Below are 12,411 nucleotides of genomic sequence, written 5' to 3'. Positions count from 1 at the left end.
TGTACTTGTGTATAACCATCACTGTACACTGATATCTAATTACACATGCACATATACATATACAAAATGGTTCAATACCCTCAACATTTAAGCTTCCTTTATACTGTCCAGCAAATGAACTACATTCTGAAAATTAAAAAAGGCAACTGCTTATGTTTGTTTCTGTTACCTGAGCCCAAGAGTGCTGAGGAATTCAAGGCAAAAGTCAGCTGCAGCGCATTATCGCAGACCGGCTTTTCCAGGTCTCCCATATCCTTTCATGCAAGTTTGTCAAGGCAGCATGAAACACAAACAAATCCCCTTGTGCCTGGAGCACACAGTTAGTTCGCGGCCATTTCCTAGTTTACATTAAACCCAAAAAGCCATCTCCTTCCCTGACTGGAAAGTCAAAAGCAATGCCACAGATGTTTTTGCAGACGCCTGTCACTACCTCGCGGCTACACCCATTTTCAACACCCTGACTCTGATAGGATGTTGAAATTTCCCTCTAGTTTTCCCCACCCAAAATGAATGCTTACGCTTGTGCTCTCTCATTCACTCTCTCTCTCTCTCTCTCTCTCCTTTTAGTTGTCAAGTTGGAATTGCCCACATAAGAAAAAAAGGAGAAAAAAAAAAAAACTGTCAAGAGGTAAATTTTCTGTGCAACATGAAGATCCAACAAAGAGCACCACATTTATTTTGACTGTCAACAAAAATGAAAAAGGATAGCAGGTCAGTCACAGTGCACAAGACAATGCATGCATAAACAAGAAAAAGACAAGGCTATGTAAAGAAAATGAGATAAAACAGAAGTGCACAGTGCGTACATCTTTAAAAGAAAACATTACCCATAATTTTGAAGTGACTTTTCACATAAACAGAAAATGCTAGGCTTTACAGGAAAATTCCACCCAAACATGGCATACGTTACCTACCCCATGTACTTTGTTGTGATGGCCAAGAAATACTTTTAAATTGGATGTTTAAATGCAGAATGGGTGGAAACCAGTTTATGACAGAACAGAAGTCAATAGTGATCAGTGCTGTAAAATAGTCCATTGGAAAAAGGAAAAATAATATGTTATGCATGTCGCATAATTGACATGTCTATTATCGATTCAACTCCTCAAAATGTGCAAAATGAATGCTTTATTTGGTGAAATGTTATTTCTGCGATTCTAAGCACACACATTGACTTTTTAACTTTAAGACCTACCACTCTATCTCATTTGTTGGTCTGTAGTCCTGTCTGCAATTCAAAAAGTCTTTCTCATGTCTTTTCTGTTTATGTGTACTTCTGGAAGAAACTACTTAACAATATTTTAGGAAAAAAAGCATTTGTTTTCTATGTTTTGAACAAGCGACTGGATAACAGACATATGGATTATGTAACACAGGTACTGTAACATGAGATTTTTTCCATGGACATTTTTTAACTTCGTTAGCCATTGTACAGCACTGGTCAGTTCGGTCTTCTTGTACATCAAACCTCTTTCTCTCCATTCTGCATGAAAAACATGAGATTCAAATTTTTTCTCATCATGACTACAAAGTATATGGGGTAAGTAACATATAAAAATATTTCGTTCTTTGGTGGAGTATTCCTTTAAAAACAGGAACAGTTAGAAACTAAAGCCAAAGAAAGTTCCACAGGTGAAGGAGCTCTTGCTACTGCCGAGTGTAGTATAGAATAGATAACAGATCCATCAAGCCAAACACTATGGCAGCATTCCAGTTTTAAAACATACTTGGTAGTCAACTGCTGGTTTAAATTATGGGTGCACAATCAGTTCATAGTATCTTCTTCAAATCTGATGATCTGTAATTTGGTTAACTGACAACTCTAGACAGATCTTAGTGTGAATGATTGTGGGCACCCTGTTCAGTCTTGTTCCCCACTGGATTAAGAAGTTCAAGAAAGTATTTATGTATGTATAATAGAAGGCATCCACACATAATTTTGGAACATTTGATGTAACTGGAGGATCAAGAGAAAATCCATGTATGTATGTGTGTATGTAGGTAGGGAAGTAGGTAGGTAGGTAAGTAGGTAGGTAGATACTTTATTAATCTCAAGGGGAAATTCACATAATCCAGCAGCATACTGATAAAAACAATATTAATTAGTGATAAAAATGCAGACCAAGTTTAAAAAAAAAAATGCAAGGTGGAGAGTGCAAGGCAGATATAAGAGACAATAACTTTGTATAATATTAACGTTTACCCCCCAGGTGGAATTGAAGAGTCGCATAGTGTGGGGGAGGAACGATCTCCTCAGTCTGTCAGTGGAGCAGGACAATGACAAAAGTCTGTCACTGAAGCTACTCCTCTTCCTGGAGATGATCCTGTTCAGTGGATTCTCCATGATTGACAGGAGCCTGCTCAGCGCCCATCGCTCTGCCACGGATGTCAAGCTGTCCAGCTCCGTGCCCACAATAGAGCCTGCCTTCCTCACCAGTTTGTCCAGGCATGAGGCGTCCCTCTTCTTTATGCTGCACACCACCGCGTAGAAGAGGGCACTCGCCACAACCGTCTGTTAGAACATCTGCAGCATCTTATTGCAAATGTTGAAGGACGCCAGCCTTCTAAGAAGTATAGTCGGCTCTGTCGTCTCTTGCACAGAGCATCAGTATTGGTAGTCCAGTCCAGTTTATCATCCAACTGCACTCCCAGGTATTTATAGGTCTGCACTCTCTATATGAGGTATGTAGGCAAGGAGTGCTTTTATCATCAATGGTGGTTTACCTGGGGTAAACCGACTAGCTGCCAGACACAAGGCAACAGGGGTTTTTCTATAATGAGTTAAATTCTGCAAAACATAGCACAACAACACTTTTTCCCTGGAGAGAGAGAGAGTAAATTTGTATGTGACTGTATGTGAAGGAAGTCCGATTTGGAATGGTATGCTTTGATAGTGATGTGGTTTAATTACATAAACCACTCTTCAAAGATAGCTTTATCATCCTTCCTCTTACTTTGTCATTAGGAATACAACAGACAATACTTCGATTTTGGAAATCAAATAATTAAGTTGTAAACATTCGGAAGACTGTAAACTTTTATGAAAATATCCACTTACTGTGGTTCAGCTCAATATCTACTACAGTTAAACACAAGAGAAAATGATTGATCAAACAAAATGTGTGAAGAAATGCATGTGGGTCACATAACTGCAGCTACTAACAACACACTGAAGGACTATAATTATGTGAAAATGCCAGCAATCAAAGCTACAATTAGAGGTTAAACGGGATGCCTCAATCTACATGTGCAACCAAAAAGAGAGCAATTATGACAGTGCTGATGACCTTAACAAAATTAGCAGTCAAAACAATTTGCATGTGAATTTCCTCACTTATCATACTTCATATCTATCACCCCGATAAAAGAAGTGTCAAGAGAACAACCAGCAATGGATAGCCAGGCCCATGTGATAATTCCTCATAATATATACACACACAAAGTATATATATTTGTGTATACACACTAGTATACAATATGCATGTGCTAGTGTCTCCAGGCTGGGCAAATTAATAGTAAGAACCAGTGAAACATTAACATTTCGAGTAGCTGCAATACTATAGCTAGGCATGTTGTGTTTACATTGCTTTAAATAAAATATTCATACTAAATGGGGACTCCCACTAGCTTGTACTGTAAAATGTCAATTGTGTCAGACTAGTTTACCTTTAAGATCATTTGATGTCGACAGGCAAGTTTTGAGAACATTCAGATGATTACACTGGTTTAGATACATCAGAGCACAGCAGCTTCCAAACAGTTTTTTTGCAGTATAGAAACCTGATCATCCAATAGAAACAAGAGGCAAGGGTTAAGACTGTCACATTAATATCCGAGTTTTGAATATAGTATGAATATGTCAAGCTTAACTGGATGTCTACTCAACTTTGCATTATTCTAGATTCCACACTGAAATATCAGATTTCACAATTTGCCAACTAGCTAGGCCTTTTGGCTTAACAAATAATCTTGTCATCAATTAAATACACTGGGGTTCTGTCCATTGAGAAAGAGCTGCCCTTTTTATTTTAAAAAACCTACAGAGCTCCACCAAACCATGCTGCCACTTTCACTGTGAACTGGAGAAGACAACTTGCACGACAAAGCACGTGGCATTTTTTAAAAACATGGGATACTCTTTGGCATTATGGCATTGTCAGCTGGCAGAGATGGTCTGGAGGGCAAGGTTAAGTAATAGCCTTTTTTGAAACCCTGGCCTCTGTGACACACTCCATTGCATCATGACTCCATCCTAATGGGGACCTGGAGCTGTGTGTCTTTCTAATGAGGCTGTGAGCACAAAAGGAAAAAATGGTATGTTTGGTTAATTAACACAGGCGTTTTATCAACATTGAGAAGCGCTCCATCTTTGACACATTTATTTATTTTTTTTTTAAATCAAAAGTCTGACTAATGTAAAAAGTTTAATCAATAACTCACTATGAAATTATTAATGATTCATGAGAAAATACCACCAAGTATTGGCCTTCTTGCTAGTGTCATGTAACTGAGTAACTAACATACATGCGGCCACTAAGGTTTTTAACCCACAATGCAAAAATATTCAAACCAACATACATTTCTTCAATAATTGATATTCAAATTCATACAATTAGATGACAACTCTTATCAAGTTTTAAATAGCTCTGTGCTAAAATGGAAATATATGATGAGCATAGCAACCATACTGGTTAAAAGAGACATTTCTTTACAATTTCTGTAGAATGCTTGGCTTCAATTAACTAGCAAGATCAGTGAGCACCGATTAAAATTTCTGACAGATTTAACGAAACAGGCATATAAAAATATACACAAAAGAACCTCAGCTTACGTGCAAGCAAAACATACAGGAGATTCAACTTGTAAAGGCACTTTTATAAATAAAAAATAAAAATCATTGTCATATGCATTTTTTTTCTTGTATAGCGCCACACATTATTTGTCACCCAAGTTGAGGGAGGGACACATGCACCTCTTGTACTCTCTCTCCTCCAACACCTAGTGAGGGGCGCAGTGGTGTAAGAAAAGCAGGAGACACTCTGCATCATCCGCAGTATCACAAGAAGAATCAACACTCTTCCAAATGCTCTTAACTCTGCCGCATTCGACAAAGTATTCTGTCATACAAATAACAACAGTATGCTTCTGCTTCTTTTTATCTCTCAGTCTCTCATATTCATGGCTGCATACAGTGGCAAGAGAGAGTGCACATGACAAGCTCCTCCTGTATTTTCACCCTTTCACACTCATTTATGTGTGTAATTAGACAAGAAAGAATGAAATGCACACCTCTCCTACTCATCACTTGTATCCTCCCATGTTTAGATTTCATCTGGCTAACATGTTTTTGAAAGCGAGTTCTGCTCAAACTCTGGTGGAAGAACAACCAGTACAATCTCCAATAGCTGCCTCTGCCATACCCTCAGGGCCTGTACTGCAAACAAACTGGCATTACTGCTTATGCGGACAACACTGTGATATATACTTACTGTACACATCAATGCGTAAAACCAAGCTCTCTGTACTTTTAAAGAAATGCAGGTGGCTTTTTAGAGACACTGCACTCTATGATTTGCTGTGTACTGCAAAGTATTGATGTTCTGCTATGCAAAAATATATTTAAACAATTACTTTACCAAAAAGCAATTGTGCATATGCATGGCATGTCTTGCTAACCTTAACCAAGCTTCAGTTTCTGAGAAAACATTAAACCAAAAAGAGAGTTTCTATATACTACAGAAGATTATTTGTGCCAACATTACATACAATCCAATTTGTTAACTATGTTGAAATGCAGTACATATGCAAGTGGTGCATTTCATTTTGGAACAGTTGTAACAAAGGCGCTATATAGGCGCCGGACCCGACACAGATGGACACGGAGGCACGTATAAAAAGTACAAAGACTTTTATTTTTCTTCAACCGTGGGCGCACGTCTTCCCCGTGACCCACAGGCAATACATAGTCCCACAAAACACCAGTCCAACACACAGCAACACCACCTTTCTTCCTTTACCACCACTCCTTCTCAAGCTTCGTCTCCTTCCTCCCAAATCTGGCTCCTCGAGTGGTGGTGGCTGGGCCCTTTTATAGCCCACCCGGAAGCGTTCCAGGTGATTGACCATGTGGTCCTAACTGCACTTCCAGGTGGGGCTGAAGACTCATCCAGCCGGGCTGTCGGAAGCAGACAGCACCCCCTAGCGGCCACCCGGGCCCCAACCTAGCTGTGGAGGACTCCATCTCCCATGGAGCCCTGCGGGTGGTTGGGGAATCACCATCGGCCAGGGAGGCTGCCACCAAGCGTCCCGAGGGAGATATTGGACTGCCCATGGTGGCTCCCCCGGAACATAAGCAGCAGGGGTGTCACACAGTTTTATTGTGTCATAATCAATTGCTTTTCACTCCAGCACACAATTTTAGTGTCAGTTTAAAATGGAATACAAAACAATACCGCATTTTAATTGATGTCTACAGATTGCGTGTCATAACTAAAAGCAAAGCCAACATTTGGCATTTTGCTTAGCGGCAGTTGTGTGTGCCAACACTAAATGTAATCAAATATCCACTCAGTGTCAAAATGTCAGGCAAGGGGCACAGTTGGAGAAGGATGTTTTCCAGTTACAAGTGTGTTGTACTTGGAAAGTAGGTGAACATGGAGGTGATAAGGCAGGAGATTCACCGTCTCATTGAATGGGTGAATGCTGGCTATCTAAATGAAGAGTTAATTCTTTTGCATGTCAAAAGGAAAAAAAACTATATAGTGGGTTTATCAAAGAGGGCATGGATAAAAATCTACGAAGAAACCAAGCTCTGCGATATTAACAAATGTTTCACTGTATTCAGTATTTAGTTAAAATCATTAAAAACTCACACCTCAATAATTTAACCACACTGCTTTGTTTAACATGAATAAAGAGAAAACAACTTTAGAAAACTTTACGTAAGTAAAGCAAACTTTTTCTCATTTCAGCTAACAGCAGCATAGTCCATAATGACTAAACATGCTTGCCGCCAGAATACAGAAACGTTTTTAAGTGGAACACCTCTTTCCCCACTGCCGACGCCCCATCTCCACACCCTCTGATGCTGATTGGTCATTTGATTACTTTTAGTTTTGACACAATTAAAGTGTGGTCTCAAATTGAGGTGCAATACACATGGAGCTCTGCCTGTATCAGCGCATGTTCCTAACCTCCTCCTCCTCCTCTAAGCAAAATGCAGTATGTCTGCTTTGCTTTTAGTTAGTTATGCAATCTAAGAATATGCAATACAAAACCATGTTGCATTTTAATTCATTTTAAACTGAAATCAAACTTGTGTTCTGTAGTGAAAAGCAAGCAGTCATTTGGTTGATATGTCTTTAATTATGACACAACAAAGCCGTGCCAAAATCAAAAATTCCACTTGCATATGTACTGCATTTCAATAATATTAATATACTTTTCTATTAGCAACAAAAAGAAACAGAAAATTCTTGATTCTGACATACAGCTATAAAAGAATAAATAATGGCGTCCTCAATCTACCTGATCTGTTTCTTTAGAGGGCTGGGTTCATTTTGTTTGTTTTAATTGTTCTCAAAATTGGTGTTTTTCATCCATTTTTGTGTGTGATATTTTAATTTTAATAAAAATGTGATAAAAAATAAAACAAATAAAACATGCAGCCTTGCAAGTAGCTGTACAGCATGAACTCCAAACAGATGAAGATTCTTTTCCACAGGCACCGAGACATAACTTTAAAAGGACATGCTTATAGCTTTCCATCAGCGTGTTTGACATCCGTAGCAAACGTTTATACTAAATGTGTAGGCTCTATTTTTAAAAACTTTATGAAAAATATGGTAATTTACACAATGTATGAGGTGAAAATAAACATTTTGCTCTTTATTTATTCTAGCTAACCATTGTGTTAACATGCAGCATTTGAATGTTTATTCATTTTGTGATGAGTCAGGCAATCACTCTGCAGCCCTTCATGCACAAAAATGCTCAAAAAGCAAAGAAATAAGTTTTAATTACTGTCACAGCAACATATATACACTGTGCACAGATTTTTTTTTTTTTTTTTAAATACAACTAATACTTTCAAGTTTTAGTTTAAGCACTACATTTTATGATTTTGAAAAAAAGAACTTTAATATTCATTTTCTATAGTTACATTTACTAACATTTCAAACATTTATTCACATAGCTGGCTCTTTTATCCAAAGCAACTTACAAAAGAGGTCAACCATTATCTAGTAATGTCAGCACGGGGACTGTTTTGAAACCAAACAACTATTTATGTATTAATGTATTTTATTTATTAGCATCTTACAATAAGAACAGAAAATAAGAGGATGTAAATGCCTTGTGTACTAAAAAATATTCAGCAAGGAGTAGAATAAAGAGCTAATAGTAATACACAGGTCCACTTTGCATTTCCCACACAAACAACTGCTTAATTAATGCCAGCATTAAATGTGCAGGCAACAAAGTGTAAAGAAGGTGTGCATGAAATTCAGTGGGAGAACAGAGAAGATTAAAAATTCAGAAATTCAAAGTGGCAAGGTTGTGAGCCGCAAATTTGCTAACACGGTTTTCACATATGGTACTGTCATAAATGCATCATGCATTACTCTCAATTACAAAAAAATAAACTTCCAATTATGATCAGAACACATACTCAAGGATTAGGCAAGGGCTGACATGACTCTTGTAGAGGAGCACACAGGACAACAAAGAGGTGACAGAAACACTGGCATGAACAAGGCTTATCAATGTGTCATAGCACAACCAGAATAGAGCTAAAGGGGTAAAAGGCAAGGTGCAACTGTTACGGACTCTGAAGCAGTTTCTGAAGGAATCAAAAAACATTTTGTCTAACAAATTACTTCTGTTCGTTTACTGTAGATCAGAGAATTAGGATATGTGAGGGATAAGAGAACAAATCCATTATGCCAGGTGGCTTGCAATGCAGGCTGATGGTAGAAGTGTAACGGTGTTAGTTCTTTTGCCAAGTCCAAGATGACTGCCACCAGGGTGAACGACAAGCAACAGAAACAAAATAGATAGGCAAGAGGAAAACAAACCGCACATTGCAATTCTCTTTATATTCTATCTGTGTATTCTGTTGCTTTTTGGCTCTTTTTCAACTGACCTTATGACTGAAACAATTCATTACAAACAATCTACCAACCACAGACTGTCTCAAGAGACGATCTGATTTCGTAAGAGTAGAAAAGACTATCAAATTTGCAGACCTTGAACAAATTATCATTATTTTGATCAAATAGAATGCAGTAAGATATCATTGTTTTAATTTTTATGATAAAGTTAGAGTGGAAGATGGGATCTTTGCTCCAAGGACACCAACATGTTGGGCATATAATTAGAAAAGCTATCAAGTTAACCGTCATTAAGTGAAATGAGTAACATTCACCTCACACTAGCATTAAGGGGCTATTAGCTTACTCTGCTGGTTTTACACTCACTTGCATTTATTTCAGGTGCTGACAATAAAAGAACACATGACCATTGTTTTCTGCATACCTTCTTCTGTGGAACAAGTGGTCTAGATATCCCTACTACCATCTCAGACAAAAAAAATATAATACTCTTTATCACTACATAGTAGTTTGATTTTTATCCAGGTTAAACTGTGTCAGCTATGACAACAGCCGGGCCCACAACAAGTTTACACTAATATTTAATATACACTATATGTCCATGGGCATTAATACAGAGTTGCCACAAAGTTGTGACCATAACAGCCTTTGTTGCTCTAGGATGGCTTTACAAAAGACTGGAGTGTGTCTGTGGAAATTTGCACCCATTCAGCAAAAACAAGATCAGGTGATCTGGACAAGATGTTCTGGCTCAAAGTCTGCATTCCAAATCATTTCAAAGGTGTTCGATAGAGCTCTACGTAGGTCACTCGTGTTCCACCATGTCTTCAAGAACCTGGATTTGCACACAGGGTTACAGTCATGCTGGAATAGACAAGGAGCTTCCACAAACTGTTGCCACAAAGTTGGAAGTACACAACTGTCTAACATGATTTTTTAATTCTGTAGCCTTAACAGTACCCTTCACTGGAACCATAGTGCCTAGCCTAGAACATTATCTCTCCTCCACCAAACTTTACAGTAGGCACTATGCAGTCTGGAAAGTGGTGTCCTCCTAGCATCTGCCCAACCCATATTAATTCATCTGACTGCTAGATATTGAAACATGATTCATATCGCCCGAGATCTTGATTCCATTGGAATACATACATGGCACTATGCACAGAGATCATAGGCATGGGTGCAGCAGCTCAGCCATGGAAACTAATTTCATTAATCTCCCAACACACAGTTCTTGGGCTGATGAGTTTCAGCACTTAGCAGGCCCGCTCTGTGAGTCTGCATGGTCTACCACTTTGTGGCTGAGCTGTTGTGGCACCTAGATGCTTCCATGTCACAAAAATAGCACTTGCAGATGACTGGGGCAGATCTAGCAAAGGAGACATTTCACATGCTAACATATGGCAAAGGCAACATCCTATGGCAGTGCCATGTTTAAAGTCACTGAAGACTTCAGAAAAACCCATTCTACTGCCAATGTTTGTTAATGAAGATTGCATGGCTCTGTGCCGATTTTGTGCACCCGTTAACAAGAGGTGTAGGCAAGACACCTGAACTCGGTTTGGTGAGGTGTCCACATGCTTTTGGTCATAAAGATGGTAAGTGGGCTAGTTGCCTAAAACATGGTTACACCGTTTGCAATTTGAAATCAGTATGAGGAGATGAGAAAACCAAAAGCTAGTTCTTCTCAACTCAAAGGCTACAGTAGTTGAATATTTTCATCACAACCACTTCCATAATGTAAGGATAATTTACAAATACAGTATACTAAAAATGTGGATTAGATTTTCTTTTTGATTTTCTTATAACCCATTTATTTCCTATGCCATTTAGTCCACTTGATAGTAAAGGGTAGCCAGTCCTCATCTTGGGCAGCACTGTGCGCTACGTGGAAACCAGTCCTGAATTATGAAGTGTCAATCAATCTTACATGAATGTCTTCAAAAAGAATACTAGAATGCTCAGACAAAACCCATGAAGAAAATGTGAAAAACCTACCCAGGCAGTACTCAGAACAGAATTCAAAACCAGGATTGTTGAGCTGCCACATGGCCGTACTCGCTTCTGAACTGCACGACTTTCTCATTATAACAAAAACATGACAAGAATGCTTAAATACATATAGCATGTACCTACAACCTCATGCATACTTATTAACCCAATTCAGGACGGCTTCGTCCAGAGCCTATCCTGGTTGTATTGAGTGCAAGACAGAAACAAATCCATGGGTGCTGTGCTTGGCCATTGCAGGACCCACAAACACACATAGTTCTAATTTATAATTGTCAATTAACCTAACACATGTGTCTTTGGGTATGTGGGAGGAACACCCAGACAGGCATGGAAAGAATTTGCACACTTCAAACAGATGACGGCTATACTTCGGATATCACCTCTGAATGTAACATCTGTGATGCAGCAGAACTACCCATTGCACCACCGTATCATTCACTTCCTGATTGAGAGATTCTAAATTGAGAATTAAGCTTGGATAACGATAATAATATTCAGCAAAGCTTTGTATTCTTACTGTGGCACATATTCCCGCCTTGTATTATTAGGATGGTACAGTAAGAGAGATACACTTAAAAGTTAGGGATTCAAGTCAAATTAACAGTAACTAAGAAGCTTCTCTCCAGAATATATGTATTGTTTATGTTATTGGACCTGCAAACCTCATTAACAAATACAAACAGTACATTTCTGTCCCACGAAATTCAGAGGGCACAACTTTACTAAAAGCAAAAAGTAAACTGAAAAAATAGATGGGAGGCCCCATTTTATATTAGGCTAACTAAATTGAACCGACGCTGTGTTGCAAACAAGGCAGGACCAGTCTCACTTGACAAGGCAATGGGAAAGATGTGCTATGGGGTTGAAATTCAAACAAAGTCTTTGGTGATTTAAGCATCAGTGCTCCCACAAGCACTGCTATGCTAAAACATGTAGAGAAAGCGAATAACAGCACATGGACATGAAGGTAACTGAAAAACTGCAAGCATTTATTGACTTGCTGCATTACAGTTTATCATGGCAACTGCATAGCAGCAGGATGCAAGGTCCTTCTGTACTGTAGGTGACTTCAATAAAGCAATTCCCATCCATACAGGACACCTATGACAAGAGTTGTCTGAAAAAGCACTTTCTATCTTAAAATCCATATACAGTGGTGTGAAAAACTATTTGCCCCCTTCCTGATTTCTTATTCTTTTGCATGTTTGTCACACAAAATGTTTCTGATCATCAAACACATGTAACCATTAGTCAAATATAACACAAGTAAACACAAAATGCAGTTTTT

The 12,411-nt window shown here is 38.5% G+C and overlaps 1 protein-coding gene across 3 annotated transcripts in view; it reads right to left on the bottom strand.

The window, feature by feature from the left end:
* The window catches only part of daam1a (dishevelled associated activator of morphogenesis 1a), a 305,416-nt gene that overhangs the window by 236,162 nt on the left and 56,843 nt on the right, over positions 1-12,411 (bottom strand). For 2 of the 3 annotated variants that reach the window (XM_039741918.1, XM_039741920.1), the window contains exon 1: positions 170-403. The exons of the other annotated variant lie outside the window; for it this stretch is intronic. The gene's annotated coding sequence lies outside the window, so the exon portion shown is untranslated. Of the gene's footprint in view, positions 1-169; positions 404-12,411 lie in introns of those variants that run through there. 3 annotated transcript variants of the gene reach the window in all.

This window comes from Polypterus senegalus, chromosome 18 (assembly GCF_016835505.1).
Source record: "Polypterus senegalus isolate Bchr_013 chromosome 18, ASM1683550v1, whole genome shotgun sequence".
NCBI classification, from domain to species: Eukaryota; Metazoa; Chordata; class Cladistia; order Polypteriformes; family Polypteridae; genus Polypterus; species Polypterus senegalus.
This window is presented reverse-complemented; position numbering and strand designations above follow the sequence as displayed.